General features: G+C 41.8%; 1 protein-coding gene across 5 annotated transcripts in view; it reads right to left on the bottom strand.

Annotated features, from left to right (window-relative positions):
- The window catches only part of arhgap32b (Rho GTPase activating protein 32b), a 141,052-nt gene extending 124,350 nt beyond the window's left edge, over positions 1–16,702 (bottom strand). For all 5 annotated transcript variants that reach the window (XM_042007847.1, XM_042007851.1, XM_042007849.1 and 2 more), the window contains exon 1: positions 16,198–16,702. The gene's annotated coding sequence lies outside the window, so the exon portion shown is untranslated. The remainder of the gene's footprint in view (positions 1–16,197) is intronic.
- Positions 16,703–18,220: the final 1,518 nt, after the last annotated feature.

Below are 18,220 nucleotides of genomic sequence, written 5' to 3'. Positions count from 1 at the left end.
CACCGAGGTCTCCCGCTGAATAAAACCAGTGATGTTAAAAAACACACAGTAGTGGTCAGAGAGAGCCGTGTCAACAACAGAGGACACAACGGCAGAAAGACCATAGGTAATGACCAAGTCCAGGGTGTGTCCTCTGTTGTGAGTCGGCTGCATGGCGTGTTGCTTAAAATCCATATAGTTAAGAATTTTTAAAAATTCTTTTGAAACTGGGTCTAAATGATTATTTATGTGCAGGTTAAAATCACCGGTTAAAATGATCATGTTATATGTTGTGTGTATGATTGATAAAAATTCTGAAAACTCATTAATAAAAGCAGCACATTTTTGGGGTTTGGTAGTGAGAGTGTTTGGTGTTGAGAGTGTTATTGGTTAAGGATGCTGTGCCACCACCTTTCCTACCAGTTCTTATAGAAAAAGAATAGTTAAAATTTGGCGGGGAGGCCTCAGCGAGAACAACAGGTGCATCCACACCCAACCATGTTTCAGTTAAAAACAAACAGTCTAGTTTGTGGTCTAAAATCAGGTCATTGACAATAAAAGACTTAAATATACGCTCTCTGTTAAATAAAAGTGCCATGTTGAGTGTGACTGGTGACACTTGAACTGAAGAGGCAGGTACTGGTTGACATTTTGGGAGAGGCCTGAGATTATTGATGTTTACGGTATGATATGGTTTGTGGTGGTGTGGTTGCTCTCTGAATGTGATGATGACATGAATTGATGAACTGTGTGAAGGAATGTTAGGTCCAAGTACAGTATTGCGAGCTTTGCTGTTAAAAGTGGAACTGAGTAAGTAGGAGCTGGGACCAGGAGGGCATCGTCGGGCATCGTCATGACGGACAGTCAGCAGGTGCAGTGGGCTTGGTGTAATGAGTGGGCTGGGTGCAGGAGTGCTGTACACCAAATGCCAAATTGGCAGACAGAAGAAGGCAGCCCCACGAGTTGAGGTGGAGCCCGTCAGTCCCAAAAAGATGCCTCCGCTCCCAGAAAGCATCAAAGTTGTTAATAAAAGTTGTTAATAAAACCCAGGTTGTGGGAACTACAGGGGGAGGAGAGCCAGGTGTTGAGGCTGAGCAGCCTGCTAAAGCAGCCTATCCCTCTGCCGCAAGTGGGGGTGGGGCCAGAGATAAAAACATTTACCTGACATTGTCCAAGCAACATGAAAAGATGGAGGAAATCCAGCTTTAACAGCTCGGACAGCTGTTTAAGGATATCGTTGGTGACGACGTGGATTATGATCCTGTTGGCCTGCGGCTGGGACCTCAGGGTGCCTGGGATTCTGTCGGCCATGTCCATAACAGTGGCTCCCGGGAACGACAGGGTGAGCGCCCCCCTCATCCGCACGTTCCTCACGATGGAATCCTCGATAATGAGCGTGGAGTGAGGAGGATCTGCCGGGGGTCGAGGGGGACCGGTGGTTCGCCCACCCATGACGTCCACATTATGGCGCCGGGGGTGTGATCTGGACGGCGATGAAACAGCCGAACTGTGGGGGCGGCTGCCCGGCAGGTGAGAGCTGGTCCGCGGCTGCTCCATGGGCCTGCTTCTCCGTGGAGCCGGAGTAAAGTGCAGCTCCCTACTGCGAGTTCTGACAGTAGCGTGGGACTGCCCGTCGCAGCTCCAGGAGCAGGATGGTAGCGACGTCACAGACCCCGGTGACACAGCGGGATGGCGAGGGCCAGCGGCCAGAGGAGGAAAATCCACAGAATCCAGGACGTTGATGTATGTTGATTCTAAACCATTCAGAGCTTTCTAGACCAGCAGCAGAACTTTAAAGTCTATCCTCTGACGGACCGGCAGCCAGTGTAAAGACCTCAGAGCTGGACTGATGTGGTCCACTTCCTTGGTCTTAGTGAGGACTGGAGCAGCAGAGTTCTGGATCAGCTGCAGGTGTCTGACTGATGTTTTAGGTAGAACCTGTAAAAACACTGTTACAATAATCAAGCCGACTAAAGGTGGAATCTGGACTAGTTTTTCCAGGTCCTGCTGACACATCACATCTTTTACCCTTGATATGTTCTTAAGCTGATAGTAGGCTGACTTTGTGGTTCCCTTCATGAGTTTCTCAGAGTTTAGGTCTGAGTCCATCAATACACCAAGATTTCTGGCCTGGTTGGTGGTTTTTAGGTGTATAGACTGAAGGTCTGTGTTGACCTTTAATTGTTTCTCTTGAAGTCAAGTCTAGTTCAGGGCTCCAGACTGCGACCAAATGGTCGCATTTTGATTGGCTAATGTGTGGAAAGAGGCGGGTCTTGGGCGAATTTATTATTCCTCAGAGTTGCCAGCTTAGCGACTTTGTGGCTGTATTTAGCGAGTTTTCAGACCGTCTAGCGAGTTTTTCTGGTTATTGGAGACTTTTGGAGACGGAGGTGAATGAAAGGAGTTTATCTTCCCAACGAGGAGCGGTGCTGTGCAGACCCTCTCATAAGAGGCTTGGTCTTCTCGCAGCAGCAGCAGCTGCATTCAGAGCACTACTACTACACTACACCCCTCTTTATGGCAGCATCCATTACAACTATATGTACCAGGCTGATTATGCTAATTAGCGCCTTCTAGCGACTTTTAGGACAGCCAATAGCTGCTGTTCTTACTGAGGAGTGGGAACAGCAGCTGGAGAGGAGCATCAGTCCCTGAAGCTGTTTATTACCAGGAACTACATGGACCAGTCATACCATGCCCTGTGGGGGATGATGGGAACAAAGATGCCGATCTGCTTAGACTACAAAGTGATAATCAAATCTGGTTTGATTTGATAAGTTCTATGTCTACTTGTTTTGTATTCATGCGGTCAGTAAGACATTTTTTAATGTCAACTGCAAAAAAATATGAATTGTAAACATTATAATTTGTGAATTTATTGTTCAAGTATTTATCAATATTACAGTGAAAATGAGAGGAAATGTGAATATTTGCTTTGCAAGGTGATTTCAGTGTGCACCCCTAAATTTTCTGCTTGTGCTCCTAAAAATTTAGGATTAGGGGCCCTTGTGCTCCTCGTAAAAAAATTAGTCTGGAGTCCTGGAGTTGGATGACTTTAATTATCTTTCTGAATGTAAGCGTATTCTGTGTTTATTCCCTCCTTACCTGAGCCCAAATAAAGTTAAGAGAAGGTGTGGGTCTTCGCCTCCTATTGGCTCTGATCCACAGCGACACAGACGAGAGTTGCTAAAGGTGTAATCGATTGTATAATGTGGAATATGGTGGAATTTGCTCATATGTGGCTATTATCCTCACTAATTTAAAAGTTTTTCACTGTGCCTGAGCAGCATGAGGCAGAAGAGCTGGATGGGACTTCAATGTGTTTTGACTGCTGCAGCTCTCGCCTGCATGCCATCCTGCAATGACCAGCTAAAGTTCAGAGATAAAAAATGGAAAAATCCAACGCAACACTTCTCTACAAGATAGAATATATGTTAATAAAAACCTACAAAGAAAATGGAATAATTTGAAGCCATTCCTACAGTAGAATCAGCTTGTTTAGCTGTGCGCGTTGTCGTGATGGACATGATGGCATTGGGACGGCAGTGCCTCAGGCGATGGAGCGGGTTGTCCAAAGATCAGATGGTCTGCAGTTTGATTTCCACTTGGGCAAGATACCCTCGTTGCCACCAGTGTTGGCATCGCTGGTGAATGAATGTGGATGAGTGTTCGTGGTGGTCGAAGAGGCCGTAGGAGCGGATTGGCTGACACGTTTCCGTCAGGCTGCCCCAGTGCAGCTGTGGCTACACAAGTAGTTTAGCATCACCTACACATGTAGCTTAGCATCTCCTACACATGTAGCTTAGCATCACCTACACAAGTAGCATAGCATCACCTACACAAGTGGCTTAGCATCACCTACGCATGTAGCTTAGCATCACTTACATAAGTAGCTTAACATCATGAGTGAATAATGGACACAATGTAAAACGCTTTGGGTACCTTGAAATGCGCTATATAAATCTAATCTCTTATTATTATGACCTTCTGGGTGTAACCCTGGGGCAGGAGACAGACTCCAGCTGCCCCTCGCTGGACCGGAAATGTTTTAATCTTCACCTCCCTGGGTGAGTTTAAAAAAAAATATTTTTGTGAGATTGTTAGCTGTTGGTGTGTTTTCCGACACGCTCTCTGTCTGCTGACGACGTGTGCTCACCTGTGTGGGCGCTTGCGATTAGCATCAGGTGGGACAGAGAGCAGCTACGACCTGCCGTCATGTAAATCAAATCAATGAAATCAGACTGTTTAGTTTCTAATAAGACAGTATAAAACCTGTTCTAGAGGCCGGAAGAAAATAAATTAACATGACCTTTTAGTGGGAAAGCCCCCTTAATATAATGTTAGTATAAGAGGCTGCCGTGTATTTAAAACAAAAAACTGACTAAAAAATCCCTGGATGTTTATGGCTGTTTGAGCAGCCAAAAACATGGTGTGTCATAAAGCCAAGTTCAAGTCCATGTAGATAATTCTGAAAAAGATTCAACATGAATCCAAAAGAAAAAAATTTGCCAGAAGCAGCAATTTCAAAGTTTCCATGTTTCGTTTCATTTAGCTCAGTGAAACTAGAACGTTTTTATTTTTTTACATTTAACCCGACTTAACATTCATGAATAAAGACTAAACATTTTCCTAAACCTCGTTATTGTTCACAATCATTTAAATGTGTAATGATCAAGCAACGAAAATTAAAATGTGTTAAAATGAGTTGCTGAAAGTAACAGTAAAAAATGAAAAAGTTAGGCGCAGCAGTGCTAAAGTTTCGTCTGGATCCCTGCAATTCCTGTTTGTTGTTTTCTTTCCTTTAGTACTTCATATAATACAAAAATCTAACCTAATAATACAAAAGACTGTTGAATACTTGTTCATCAGCACTATGTCTGATATGAATAACTTTTTTCTGTATCCATTTTAACGCGGCTACAAGATGTCTGCTCTGCAGTCTGGGAGAAGCTCATTCATGTGAAGCGTGAACTGGGAAATATCAAAACGTCACAATTTAAATGGGGCTGAATAATTGTTAAAAACTAGCAGGAGGTACAAACTGAGTCGTGGCTCAACAGTCAAAATAAAAACAACTGCTGTAGATTTCAACCATCACGAGAAGGTGGAGAGAACCAGGGTAACAAAATCAGGACTCAGAGGGTAAATTTTCACAAGTGTGAATTATGAACAAAAGGAAACCTCATTTTTAAATCAAGAACTCATTAATAATGGATGCCCTCTCTTAATTTCACTGCTTTGTTTTAACCTCAGAGCTAAATGCTGATGCTAAAAGGTAGCAAAGAAAAACACAGACTTCCTCCAAGTCGTTCACTCCGAAAGTGGACATTCGCTTCTTCCCACTCCTTCAGGGCAGGGCCATTTTTCTTTTAATGTTTTTTTTTTTTTTTTTTGGCCTTTCTGCTTAAAAATTAAAGTTAAATGCTCAACTTCTCAGTAGTCAAGTCTAAAAATATGTGATCATCCTCTGCTTTAAGAAACATGTTAAAACATGACAGGTGAATCTGAATTTAATGCACCCTGACAAAATGACACCCATCAAACTAATTCGTGGAATGGGGGGTTTGGAAAGTGGGTCTCCAATAAGCATACAATGTGACTCGTAAGACAACCCAGCTTCTGGAGGCTGAGCTTGCTTGCATCTCGGGGTCTTTGTGCTGTCTGGAGCCCCGAGGCTTTCCAGAGTCCCACAGCGTTTGAGGGTTGAAAACCAGGTTAACATGACCAACACAGAGCACTGCAGACAAATATTAATCCAACAAAAACTAACAAGAAATGTATGAGCTCTAAAAGTATAACAGACTGAGGAGGTGAGTTTATTTATTCTAATTATGTAATCTGAGCAATGACAGGACTTTCCGGCTAAATCTGACTTAATTTTCTGGGATGAGAAATGAAGCAGCTAGTTCCCTGCAAATATTCAACTGTCAAAGAATACCACCACTGGGAGCTGGAAAAAGATCCATTTCTCAACAAACACCCTAATCAACAATCACCTCGAACAATGACTGAAAACAGTGATTTGTTGAAGGTTCTTGTAATATTGTCAGGTTTTTCCAGCTTCGGCAGATTTGACTTCAAATTCTGTGGTTTTAATAAAAGACAGGAAGAGTCTTGATAACTCCAAAATGCACATTTCCTCACAGGAGCAAATGCTAAACTTTAAGGCTTTAAAGTTGAACTCAAACCCAACATTTATCTGACTGTAAAATCAAGAGTTGCTGCATGTTTTGAGACAGACGCAAACAGAGAGCGGTGTGGCGTAGATGAGCTGACGGTTTTTATGTCTTCCAACTACATTAAGGTGGCAAAGTATCTGGAAATCATAGCTGCACATGCTCATTTTACAAGTTATTATTGAGTGATGAAGCTGAAACTGCAACATGTTGCTGGGCCAGGAACATTTTACAGATTCAGTACATTATTCCCTTTAACCTGTTTTTACAAGAAATGCATGCTTCTTGTTTCTAACCCATCGGTGGGTTTTTGTTTGATAACTGGTCTGAAAATAAGTGTTTACTGAATTTACAGTTGTGACTGTAGCCTGAAATGGTATACCTCACTCACCTGTCCTGCGGCCGGTTGTTCAAACATAATCCGACTTGAAAATGGATTGTTCAAAAGGGAAATCCGGATTCTGAACTCGGCTTGCATCCCGTAGTCCAGTCCTGGTTGTTATCCGGATGAAACCCTCAGTTTGGGTTCAGAGCTTCTGAGTAGGATCCTGATAACCTGAAAACAGGATTACCCTGATCCCAGCAGAGAGCAGGATTACTAACCCTAACCCTTTCAGGAGGAAACTGTTGTAAAACCTCAGATTCGAACAAATAATAATAATAATAATAATCAGTTTAGTCGTGCATATGCTAATATTTCTATGTTGCACCTGACTTGTTTAACCGTTCCAGGGATGAAGGAGATAATGTAGAAGAGGCTCCTGTTAATCCTGTCAGCATCGCACAGCAAGAATAACAGAACATTAACTCGTCCCCATGAAATAAACCCAAAGCTGACAACAACAACAAAACAAATATAATAATCCATGTTCCTGTCAGTCATCGCTGCTAAATCAGGGAAGAACCTGCCTCGAATCATTTCTAACAGTTGCATCCCTACACGTCCAGTCCGTCCCTCATTCTGGCAGGAGGCCAGAGGTTGGGCCTCCACACGGGGCTCCGGTGCATCATTAACATCGTCACAGAGAGGGTTGCCGTGCTTTTTATTTAAGATATTCCCAAAATATCCACAATGTAGTTGTTAACGGATTAGTTTTATATTTGTTGAGAAGTCATTACATACATAGAACTAACCCCCTACCGGCTCTTCTACCTGCTGTTCTTCATGTAGCCGGAAGCCCACGTTGTTTTAAACGCTGGAAATCCGGATCTGGATCCTGAAAAACGGGAGTCTGGATCAGGTAGATCCAATCCAACGTGGCTTTGAACAACCGGGATAAAAGTAAACTGGAGTACGTGATCCTCCGTCCTGAAAAACGGGATTCCCAAATCCGGATAGTTTTTATCCGGATTAAAGCTTTTCAACAACTGGCCCTTGAATCTTAGCTTTCCAGTAGTATAACGTGTTTACATACTGGGAAGGTAGACTGAGTAAAATACAAATTTATTTGACAGGTCTGGTTTTATGAGAAGAAAGTTTTATAATCCAGCTCATCTTGATCAAAGTGTTAGGTTGTGGGAATTCAGAATTGCTACAGGTTAATAAATAAAGTGCATAAATAATTTCTATTAGTGGCCAAAAGAACAGACAAATCACCTCCTTGGTACTTGAAGAAGCTCATCAAGTCCCCGCCTACCAACCTTGGGAGAAAAATAGAAAAAAATTAAAAATCACTTTAATGCTAACCCTAACCCAGTGGTCCTTAAAAGCAAACATCCTGCAACTTTTAGACGCAGTCCTTATCCAATACACCTGAATCCTCTTGTCCACGTCATTCAGCTCTGCAGAGGCCTGGTAATGTGCCATTTAGGCGTTTTGGAGAAGAGATGCATCTAAAAGTTGCAGGATAGTAGATCTCGAGGACTAGATTTGGGCACACCTGCTTAAACGATTTCTCCTCTGTGCTTGTGTGAGGTTAGACAAGAACAGCAGGTCACCATCAACAGATCATTCATGTTGGAGTTGAGTATGCCCTCAAAGTGCACAAATAAAGACGGTAGGTTGTCAATGACGACATGCAAGATGAAAATTAATCAACGTGATTCACTTTGCTTCTACAAGAATTCCCACTTCGGTTCGGTTAAACTGGTGTGAACATGAACCAGTTCACAAGAAAGCAACATGTTCAGAGGGTCCAGAACAGAGAAGAACCAAAACAGTGTCTGTCAGAAAGCTCTACGAGTCTCCATCCACAAGCTGTTGCATCCATGACCCAAACAGGGATAAGCAGTGGGAGGGGAGGTAATGAGATGGATCATTTATTTATTTATCCAAAACCATGTCAATTATAGCTAAATTTTAACTAGCGCTGGGTAGGGCTGCAATGATTAGTCGATGTTGTCGACAATAAAAATAGTCGACAATGAATTTAGCCGTCGACTACTGTCAGCAAAAAAAAAACAATAAACAAAACAACAAAAAAAAAACAACTACAGAGTGAGACATCGCCTTCTAATCCTATCTCTGCTGAGAGTTGCACAATACACATATGCAAAGAGGGAAAAAAAACTACAGAGTGAGACATCGTCTTCTTTTTTTTTATCTCTGCTGAGAGTTGCAAATGAGTCGTAAAGTCCGCCAGGGAAAAAATATGGCAGCGGACTAGGGAGCAAAACGGCAGCAGAGGACGTCAAAAGTCTGGGATAACTTCACGCTAGACTTACAAAATAAATTAAATACATGTGAGATTTGTAAAGCGGACCTTGTGTACCACGGAAGTACGTCTGCAATGCTCGAACATTTAAAGAGGAGGCACGTCGGACTTACTTAACAACCTCATGCAAGATTTCAAGGCTGAAAATGAAATAAAGGCATTTATTTAATAGTAGGTGACTAATCGACCATCAGAATAGTCATTAGTTGCAGCCCTAGCGCTGGGCGATGAAACAATGACAAAATGTGACTGAGGACTGACAACGCGGCTAACGTTACCAAGGCTGTAGCACGGACTCGCCTCCGGTGTTATGGTCACCGGCTGCATCCAGCCATTGGTAAGTAAATGAGCATTGTAAACTTTAAAAATATCCTAACTGATTTTACAAAGCACATGTTTGTTATAGCAGGCTGACATGTATTTCCCTCCCCAGTATTGAGTATAATTAAATATGGCCAGCTAGCCAGCTGTGATTTAGGTGTTGCATTTGACCGAATACACGACTCGCCCCCCAGCTCACTGGCGGCTTCCAGCCTGGCTTGAAGCCAGATGCTGTGGACAGACTTGTTTTTCTGTCAAAGAATCTTTAAGGGTTCCCTAAATGATGTGCACTAGCTAAAACAAAGCACACATCTACGTTTTGCACTATTTACTGTAGTCTGACTGTTCTTTGACGAGTAATGTAAAAAAAATCTGACGTGCACCAGCAGTATAAAGACTGGTGAACATGTACATTTTGCACTCAAGCTTTTATTAAATGATTTCTACCTCCAACATTTTGAGATTTAAATCCAGTCCACCGTACAAAATTATTTTTATTCACTTTTATTTTACATTTGAGTATTTAAATGCCTCAGAGCCTTAACTGTGACCTGTTTATTTTTTAGTGTTGGGTTGTAGTAGCTACCTATACAAACATTTGTTTGCATGTTTACGGTGTTGTTCCTTATACTAAATACTTTTATGTTAATAAAAAAACGATATTCTAAGTTTAACTAGTGAATCCTTTGGATTCTTAATGTGACAGGCATTATCAGGATACTTTTCAAACTGGCATCATTACTGAATTATATATCATGATAAATATCAATCAATATGGGGAAAATCATCATTTTTTTGCCATATCGCCCAGACCTACTTTTAACTCTGTTACTGTTCTATCTTTTATCCTCGTTATTTTATGCAGCAGCTTCAGTGTCTGATATCTGGGTACTTGAAAACTTCTTCCTCGTGGCTGTTCTTAGCTGGTCCCTGATCCAATTTCCCTCTCAAGGATCAATGAAATTAATCGTTTCTATCCTGTTAACCAAAACAAGGGGATAAGCCTGAAAACCGCGGCATAATATATCTCTGCAGTACACCCCTTCCTCCAATCACTTTAGGGAAAGAGCCTTAAAACTGCTGACAAAAAACATGAGGAGCAAATCTCTAAACTCTGGTGCACCCAGATCTAACAGCTTCCAGTGCTTTCAGACGCTTGTCTGAACACACTGTTGAATTTTCACTCTTTTGCTAAGACAGCAACCTCAGCTTTCAGCAGCAGGGCTTGCCTAAAGTACACCAGAGCAGTTTCACACAACTCAGTGCCAGCAGAATCCTGAATGAGAGCTCCACTTTGCAGATCCAGTCTCATTATCCTCCACTGGGCCATTGTGGAAATACCCAGGCAACTCGCTAATCAGTGCCTGTGTCAATGCCAGGATTGTGTACGGGGGAGTGAAATCTCTTTTGGGAATGTCACGGCATCTTCAGAGGCCTGACTGCACAACGAGCTTGGAGCGAGATGCTTTTTCTCACACTGAATGGCAAAGTTTGTGGCTTGGTGTACATGTGGGAGAGGGCCTGAAGACAGCAGAGTATGCATCGAGCATAATTAACATACAGAATGGAGATAACAATGGATGCTCCACCCTGCATTATGCATCAGTATCTAAGGCTGGGGTCAGAGGTCACGTCTGGCTTTCTGCGTGGCTGTTGAGGACAGATGCAAACAAGGAAACCTTTGAGTGCACAAAGTTTCATGTATATAGGAAGAAAAAACAGACACTGGTTGAATAACAGGAGAACGAGCACAGTCTGTCTGCATGTTGCTTTTATATTTGATTTAAATGCATAATGCTGCATTAACATGGAGCTAGGAAAGGAAAATAAGGTTTGTAACTTGTATCTCCATATCTGAAACAGTAACAAGGACAGGTACAAATCAAATCAAAAGTACGGATTAATTCTGCTGGTCTGAAAATACAAGTCAGTTTTCCAAGTACAAAGATGTGCCACATATTTGACATGTCTCCTCAAGAACCAATCACACGTTTTTCATCCTTGGACAGTTACAGAGAGGGGAAGGCTTAGATTCTCTGTTTTTACTAACAGGAAAACGTACCGCTGCCAATCTGATCAAGCCCACTGTGACGCGTAGCTTTTTAAAGTAAGTTGGTTTATGGATACTCAAAGATCTAACATCTTTACTATTAGCCAATTCTGCCAAGTGTTCTTACCTGTTTCATTCATCCATAAACCGACTTACCTTTAGGGAGCTATGATGGTCAGCTCTGTCTGTGATTGGTTCTCAAGTGGGCGTGTAAAATGTGGCACAAATGGTTTTATACTTTTATACATGTATTTTTAGACTTGTAAAATGCACATTCATTTTCTGACATGTAATATTTACTTGCCTTTTACTTGTACACAACTTTGGCTTTTTGTATGTTAGAATGAGGGCTGCAGGATATCAGGAAAACATGCAATACTACCATTGCATGCTTCTACTATGATGCTCTACATTCAAGATACAACATCAGAGCAGCATAGACTTTTTACATTTTCTCTAAATTCCATCCATCTCCATGAATTAATGCAGTCCTGTTTATGGGATGAACTGTAATGAACTCAATGCCTCTAATCTACAGGTCTTTAATGTTTTTCAGGCAAAGAACACCTAAATGTTACTCTGAACTCTCAAACACACACTACTTGCCACTACATCAGATGCATACAAATGTCATTGTGATTGTTGTCTAGCCAGAGGTGCAACCCACTCAAAAAACGTTATAAGGTGGTTATCATAGCCTTCCTGGTCAAATGCTTTTTCACTGTAATATCAGATTTCACTGCAGGTACTTCAAAGAATCAAAATTTCTACCTGCTGGTTCCCAAGGCAAAGAACAGGCTATTCTTCTCGCATTCATTTTGCAAGTTGCTCCTGCAGAAATAAAAAGAAACTAGCTGCTCTGGACCATCAGAGAGAGACAGTTTTCAAAAATTAAACCAGAGACAAGCAGTGTTGTTTCTTCATGAAACAATTGTGAACTAAAGCAGAGGGTTGGATCAGAAAACACATCAAGCGCCGACATGCTGGGAATGTAGCTGAACAAATTCAAGGTACTGTTAGTTTTCCCAAATACACCCTCACACACACAGTTGCACACCAGTATGCTCTGAGCCGTGACCCTGATGGCAAAACACCTGATGAACCATGGCTTGTAAAGTGTTCCAGCCAATCATGCCAAAGCTAAAAGTGTGACAGATTTCAGAGGTGTGTTGCTCCAAATAATTACTCATACTGACTGAGAAATGTTGCACAAGGGAGATGATTAGAAACCCTTCAGCAAGGCACACCTCATAGAAATGCTGCTGAGGTGGTTAGTGCAACACCAGTTTGGACAAGAATGCTCTTTTTGTGTATATCTCAGTGCTGCGTTTGATACTGTAGATCACAGAATCCTGTTTTCAGGCTGAAAAACTGGGCTGGACTTTCTGGAGCGGTCCTTAACTGGTTCAGGTCCTATTTAGAAGGCCAGAGTTATTTTGTTACGATCGGAAGCTAACTCGCACATGAGTTGGGGGCGGTAGCGGGACCGATGTGATGCATACGTCTGCGACAGTGGCGTGTGACTTTAGCGCCACATAACAACAAAACAAAACCCGCTAAAAACAAAACAACACGGCAAGCTAATATGGAGAACGAAGAGATCGTAGTGTTCATGCTCCGCTTGATGGAGATGTTACTGATGGACTATAAAATCAGGCGTCTCACGTCGAGGCTGGAAGGCTCCTGAAAGTCAGAAGATGAAGAATCCAGCGGCAGGAGATACGCCGCAGACAAAGGAGACGACGTGTAAGTTTAACTTATTAAACATGCGCCGATTGTATACGTATCTTATGAGTAAACATGTCAGACGGCGGGTTTATTGTAACTCGTGTTCTGCGTTTCAGACGTTGCTGCAGCTCATTGAACCTCCTCACCGTCCGGCTGGTCCGGAGCAAAGCTGATAACTAGTGGGAAAAGGTTGTTCTCAATTTTACCGATGAGCAGTGGATAGAGAATTTCTGTATGTCCAGGGAGACATTTCAATACATCTGTGGCCGCCTGAAGCTGCACTGGAGAGGATGGACACAACCACCTGCTGCAGATACTGAAGGAGATGGAGAACAGCCTGGATGCTTTACCTCCTGCCTTCCAGCTAATCACTACACACCTCTTCATAATAAGCATCATGTTCTGGAAGTTCCACAGACAGAACATACATGTATACATGATGTAAACATTTAAAGAGAAAATGTTCCATAGAAAATGCATCATTTCATTTCATTTTTTTTCTTTTTTGTTATGTGCAAAATAAAGATCTCATCATCTGCTATTAAGCTTTGTGTGTTTTATGGACTCATCAGTAGAAAGGTGGAGGAGAAATCTGTCACTGAAGGGTTGGTTGTGACTGAGTTATGGTTTAGAATTATGAGGACATAGTCACACAGATTTAGCGTAGATGAAGGTAAAAATATAAAAAGGGTGGTGAAATGTTTACAGGTGTGTAATTTGTGTCAGATCTTGGTTAAACATGATAAACTTCGTTCTGTGATATGGAGAATATTATAAAGTTGATAACCTAATGTAATTTACACCCAGGATAAGACTTAAAATGTAGCGACCAAAGATGGATTATTTAATATTTCATAGCTGTGATAAGTTAATAACTACTCAATATTTTTATTAGCTAATATTTTATAGATGTGGCCAAAGCACATCTAACAGACACAAACAGAATACTTCAGACTCTTTACAAAGTCATTTATTTTTTTATAGTGAATACAGCAGAGCAAAAATAACGTATACATGTGTGTATATGCTCTGCGTATCACACTGGCTTTTCCTGCCGCACACAGGAGTCATTTGCTGCGGCGTTTCCCGAGTAAACATGTCAGTGGTACAAGCTGTCCAATTTACTGTTTGTTCGGTTCGTCCCGCTACAACCGTGTTTTTTAAATGTGGCGGGGACACAAAATGCGGAAATCTGGCAAGGGGCGTAGCTACCAGTCACCAAACACCTACGTCATGAGGGTTCCTATAGAACCCCGCTCAGACCCTGCCTCGGAGCAGGAGCTAAAATGGTTATAGGAACTGGGGGGTTTGGTCCCTAGTTCCTATATGTCGGAATGCGCGAAAAAACGGCCTGGTTCCTGAAAAGGTTATAGGAACTGCAAAAGGTTCCTACAGTCGGAAACAGCCTTTTGTGTCAGAGTCTGGAGCAAATAAACACCCGGATGAGGGAGAATTTCCTACAATTAAATGAAGATAAAACTGAGATTATTCTGTTTGGTAGCAAAGAGAAGAGGGTCAGCATTGGTAAACATCTGGAGACTCGGGCTCTTAAAATCACCGACCAAGTTCGTAACCTGGGAGTGTTGATAGACTCAGACCTGACTTTCAGCAGCCACATCAAAGCTTCACTAAGAAGCTTTTTACCAGCTCAGAAACATCAACAAGATTAAAAGTTTAGTCTCCCAGAAAGACCAAGAAAAACTCATCCATGCATCTATCTCCAGTAGGCTGGATTACTGTAATGGTCTTTTAACAGGACTTCCTAAAAAGAGCATTAAACCTCTGCAGCTCATCCAGAACGCTGCTGCTAGAGTTTTAACCAGGACTAAGAGATCTGAACACATCACACCAGTTTTAAAATCTTTACACTGGTTTCCAGTCAGTCATAGAATAGATTTTAAAACCCTTCTGCTTGTTTACAAATCCCAGAATGGTTTAGGCCCAGAATACATCTGTGATATGTTCAGAGAATATAAACCTAGCAAAGCTCTTAGATCCAAAGACTCTGGTCAACTAGTCCAGACCAGAGTCCAGACCAGAGTCCAGACTAAACATGGAGAAGCAGCATTTAGCTGTTATGCTACAAACAAGTGGAACAAACTGCCAGTGGAGATTAAACTTTCACCAAATGTAGACATTTTTAAATCCAGGTTAAAAACATTTCTTTTCTCATGCGCCTATGCATGAAATCTGCATTAACTTTTTTTTTTTAACTTATCTTGCTTTTAATCATTTTAATGTAATTTATTATTTTATTGTGATTATGTGTTGATGCCTTTTACTATTTCTAAATATCCGTAATGTTTTTGTTTTACGTAAAGCACTTTGAATTGTCCTGTACATGAAATGTGCTATACAAATAAAATGCTTTGCCTTGCCTATATTCCTCCCTGTTTGCAGCTGGTTTGCCTGGTTAAATAAGGATTAAAGTCTTCCACGCATGTCTTATTAAATTGTAATCTAATACAGGGAGTGTCGCTCCTGAGGACCATTGACACAGTGGATCAACTAACGAGAGAAGAGGGGAGCTTTACACACTCCTGTGTGGATGAAATCTAATTTAAGGTTTAACATTTCACATTCAATCATTGTTTTAAGGAGAATGCCAAATAGTTAACATGGGCAAACTCATTTCTTTCAACACGAAAAACTGAGGCTTTTCATTCGATTTCTGTGGCTGATACAATTCAGTGCACATAAACTCGGAGCTCGGAGACCCAGTCCTTGTTTAAAAAAAAAAAAAAAAGAACCCCACAAACCAGATTACCATCTTAAAAAAATTAAAGATTTAACGCTTTCTCCATCTGATAGTTACCGCAAACAACTAAAATATAGACATAATAACTCAAAGTCTTCAGGGTCCGCACGTGAATGCGGCATCACCTGGTCGGCTAATAAGTGTATTTGGACTAGATTGTAATACTGGTTAATACATTTAACGGGGCTTTTTTTTTAATCATATTTTGGTCAAATAACAAAGCCGAACGCGAGGGAAAAGATTAATTATCAATTCCATCAAATTTGACTAGTTTATTTGGAAGAGGGGTGCGCATTTCAGGGCAAGTAGTTAAATCAGTACTTTTCTGAACGAGAATCCGTGTACAACTCTCTTCGCGTCACTCGTCCACTCCACGAGAGCCATGACTAGCCGACCCTAGCCACACACAGAGACACACACGTGGGCCGTCCGGCTGATTAAATCAAAGCTTTACGTCTTATCTTGGCTAGTTATACAAAAAGAAGACGGTTCACAATTAAGGAGTTTATATAATGACCGTATGAAAATTACCTGGGTTCCTCCGGTCCGGGGCTGCGGACGTTGACTATCTTCGGCTGCAGAGTTTAGCTTTCGCTGTCTCCGTCTGGCGCTTCGCCGCTGTTTAATTCCCTCCTCATCACAGCTTAACACGGCGTACTACAGCACACCAGACACAGAGTATTTAAGGGTGTTGTTTCTGCCGTTACCTTCCAGCCTGGAGGAAAGCGCGCCACTGGTCGCATTCACGGTAAGTTCGGTTAACCCCAAACAAAAAGAAGCTCCCCAGAGACAACAAGGCGCACGAGCAGCGATTTCTGCCACTTCCAGTTACTCTTCTAAAGGAGTAAAAATCTCCTTCAAAGCATTTCTTCCCAATCGTCACAGAAGTATGTTAATATTCGTCTCTCCCTTGTGGCTCCTGACCGTATTCTCAGTTTAAAACTTGCCGGAAGGCTGTCCTTCGTGTTGGGACTGAGGGAGAGCACACCTCGGGGTGGACGCTGGATCAAAGGAGCTGCGCTATTGCTGCGCTGCCTTCACGGGCCGTCAGAAATGTTGGACATTAGCAAGATCAGAGTGAAGAGACTGTTCTGTCAGTTTAGCATACGCATCAGAGTAGCATATGTTAAATTGTCCCTGGTGTTCTGTTAACATTAAAGAAAAATGAAAAATGTTCTTCAGTAGAAATATCTTATATGGGACAACACAACCGAAATGGTGACCAAAAATTAAAGAAAAATTTACATGACAGGCCCCCCCCAAAAAAAAAAAGTCCTGAAAGACCTTCAAGAGTTAAATTGGAAACAAATCAGATTTAGACTATGTCCACACGGCACTGAAGCCGTTCAGGTGTGAAGACGGTGTGAAAACTAGGAGAAAGCCTTCAACATTCCCAAGAATGGCTGTGTGGGGCGCTACGATGATTAAAGAGTAACACTCCAGAGCCAGAACCAGACGTAGCGCGTGTGCAGATAATGATGTATCTGCCTGCTCCTGCTGGTGATGGTACAGCAGAACTGTGGTGCTAAAGCTGTACACAAGCCAGGACTGTCTGGAGCAGCACCACAACACATGGAGGCTCATCCCTGGCTTCGTGGGGATGAAAGGGCGGATTGCTGAAAAACTTTTGCGGTTTCACTGCAGTTCGGCGTCGTGGGGATGGCCTCTAAGCTAAAGGTAGCAAAGACAAAACAGATTGAACACAAGAGGTTACTTCTGTTGCAGATGACTGAGCTTTGACTTAAGTAAGGCTTGTGTCATAAACACAACACTTCCTTAAACTTTAAAGCCATGTGACATCAAGGAAAGGATCATTTAGATGTTGATTTCTCAAAAATTATGTTTGCAGGTCTTCATATTCCTTCCTGCTCAAATGCTACTCTTAGTTTTGAGACTTTCTCAATGTTAGCCAGTAGCGTTGCTGTTAAATGTTTCAGAAATGTAGATAACAAAAAGAAAAGTGTAATTTTAACCAAAAACAAGTGTTATGCTGTATGGAACAGTCACATATCTGAGAAGTGAGATGATTTTGAACTTCAGCCACTGACACAGTTAGGTCTTCAGAGAGGCATGTGCTTCTTTTTAGAAGAGGAAAGACAGTAGATCTGTGTGATCTTACAGAAAAAGTAAAGGTTAAAAAAGCACACATTTGACACAAGAAGACAGATTTACATGTCTTTTTATGTTTTAAAAATTAGAAGATCAATCTAGAAGACAGAGTGATTTCTGTTGAAACTAGTTAAGCAGACTTTTTGACAAAAACATTTATTATGTGAAGATAATCATTCTAAGGAGTTACCAAGAAAGAATCAAAAGAAAGAGGAGGAAATTTTAATCTAGACCACAAATCTTATCTCTCCTGCAAACACTTTTTGCAGATATACGATCCCAGCCCTGTGTTAGTTCACTTTCCACCTCACAGGCTTTGATGACAGACTGCTCAGCCTTCCTGTCAGTTCTGTCAGCCAGAGGCAACGTCCAGTGAGGGGAAATGACCTGAGGCCACCAGTCAAACACTGCCTGGCAGAGGATTCTTGCATCTCTTTGGCTGCTT

This window comes from Melanotaenia boesemani, chromosome 15, assembly GCF_017639745.1.
Source record: "Melanotaenia boesemani isolate fMelBoe1 chromosome 15, fMelBoe1.pri, whole genome shotgun sequence".
NCBI lineage: Eukaryota > Metazoa > Chordata > Actinopteri > Atheriniformes > Melanotaeniidae > Melanotaenia > Melanotaenia boesemani.
Note: the sequence above shows the minus strand (reverse complement) of the source record. Positions and strands in the feature narration are given on the sequence as shown.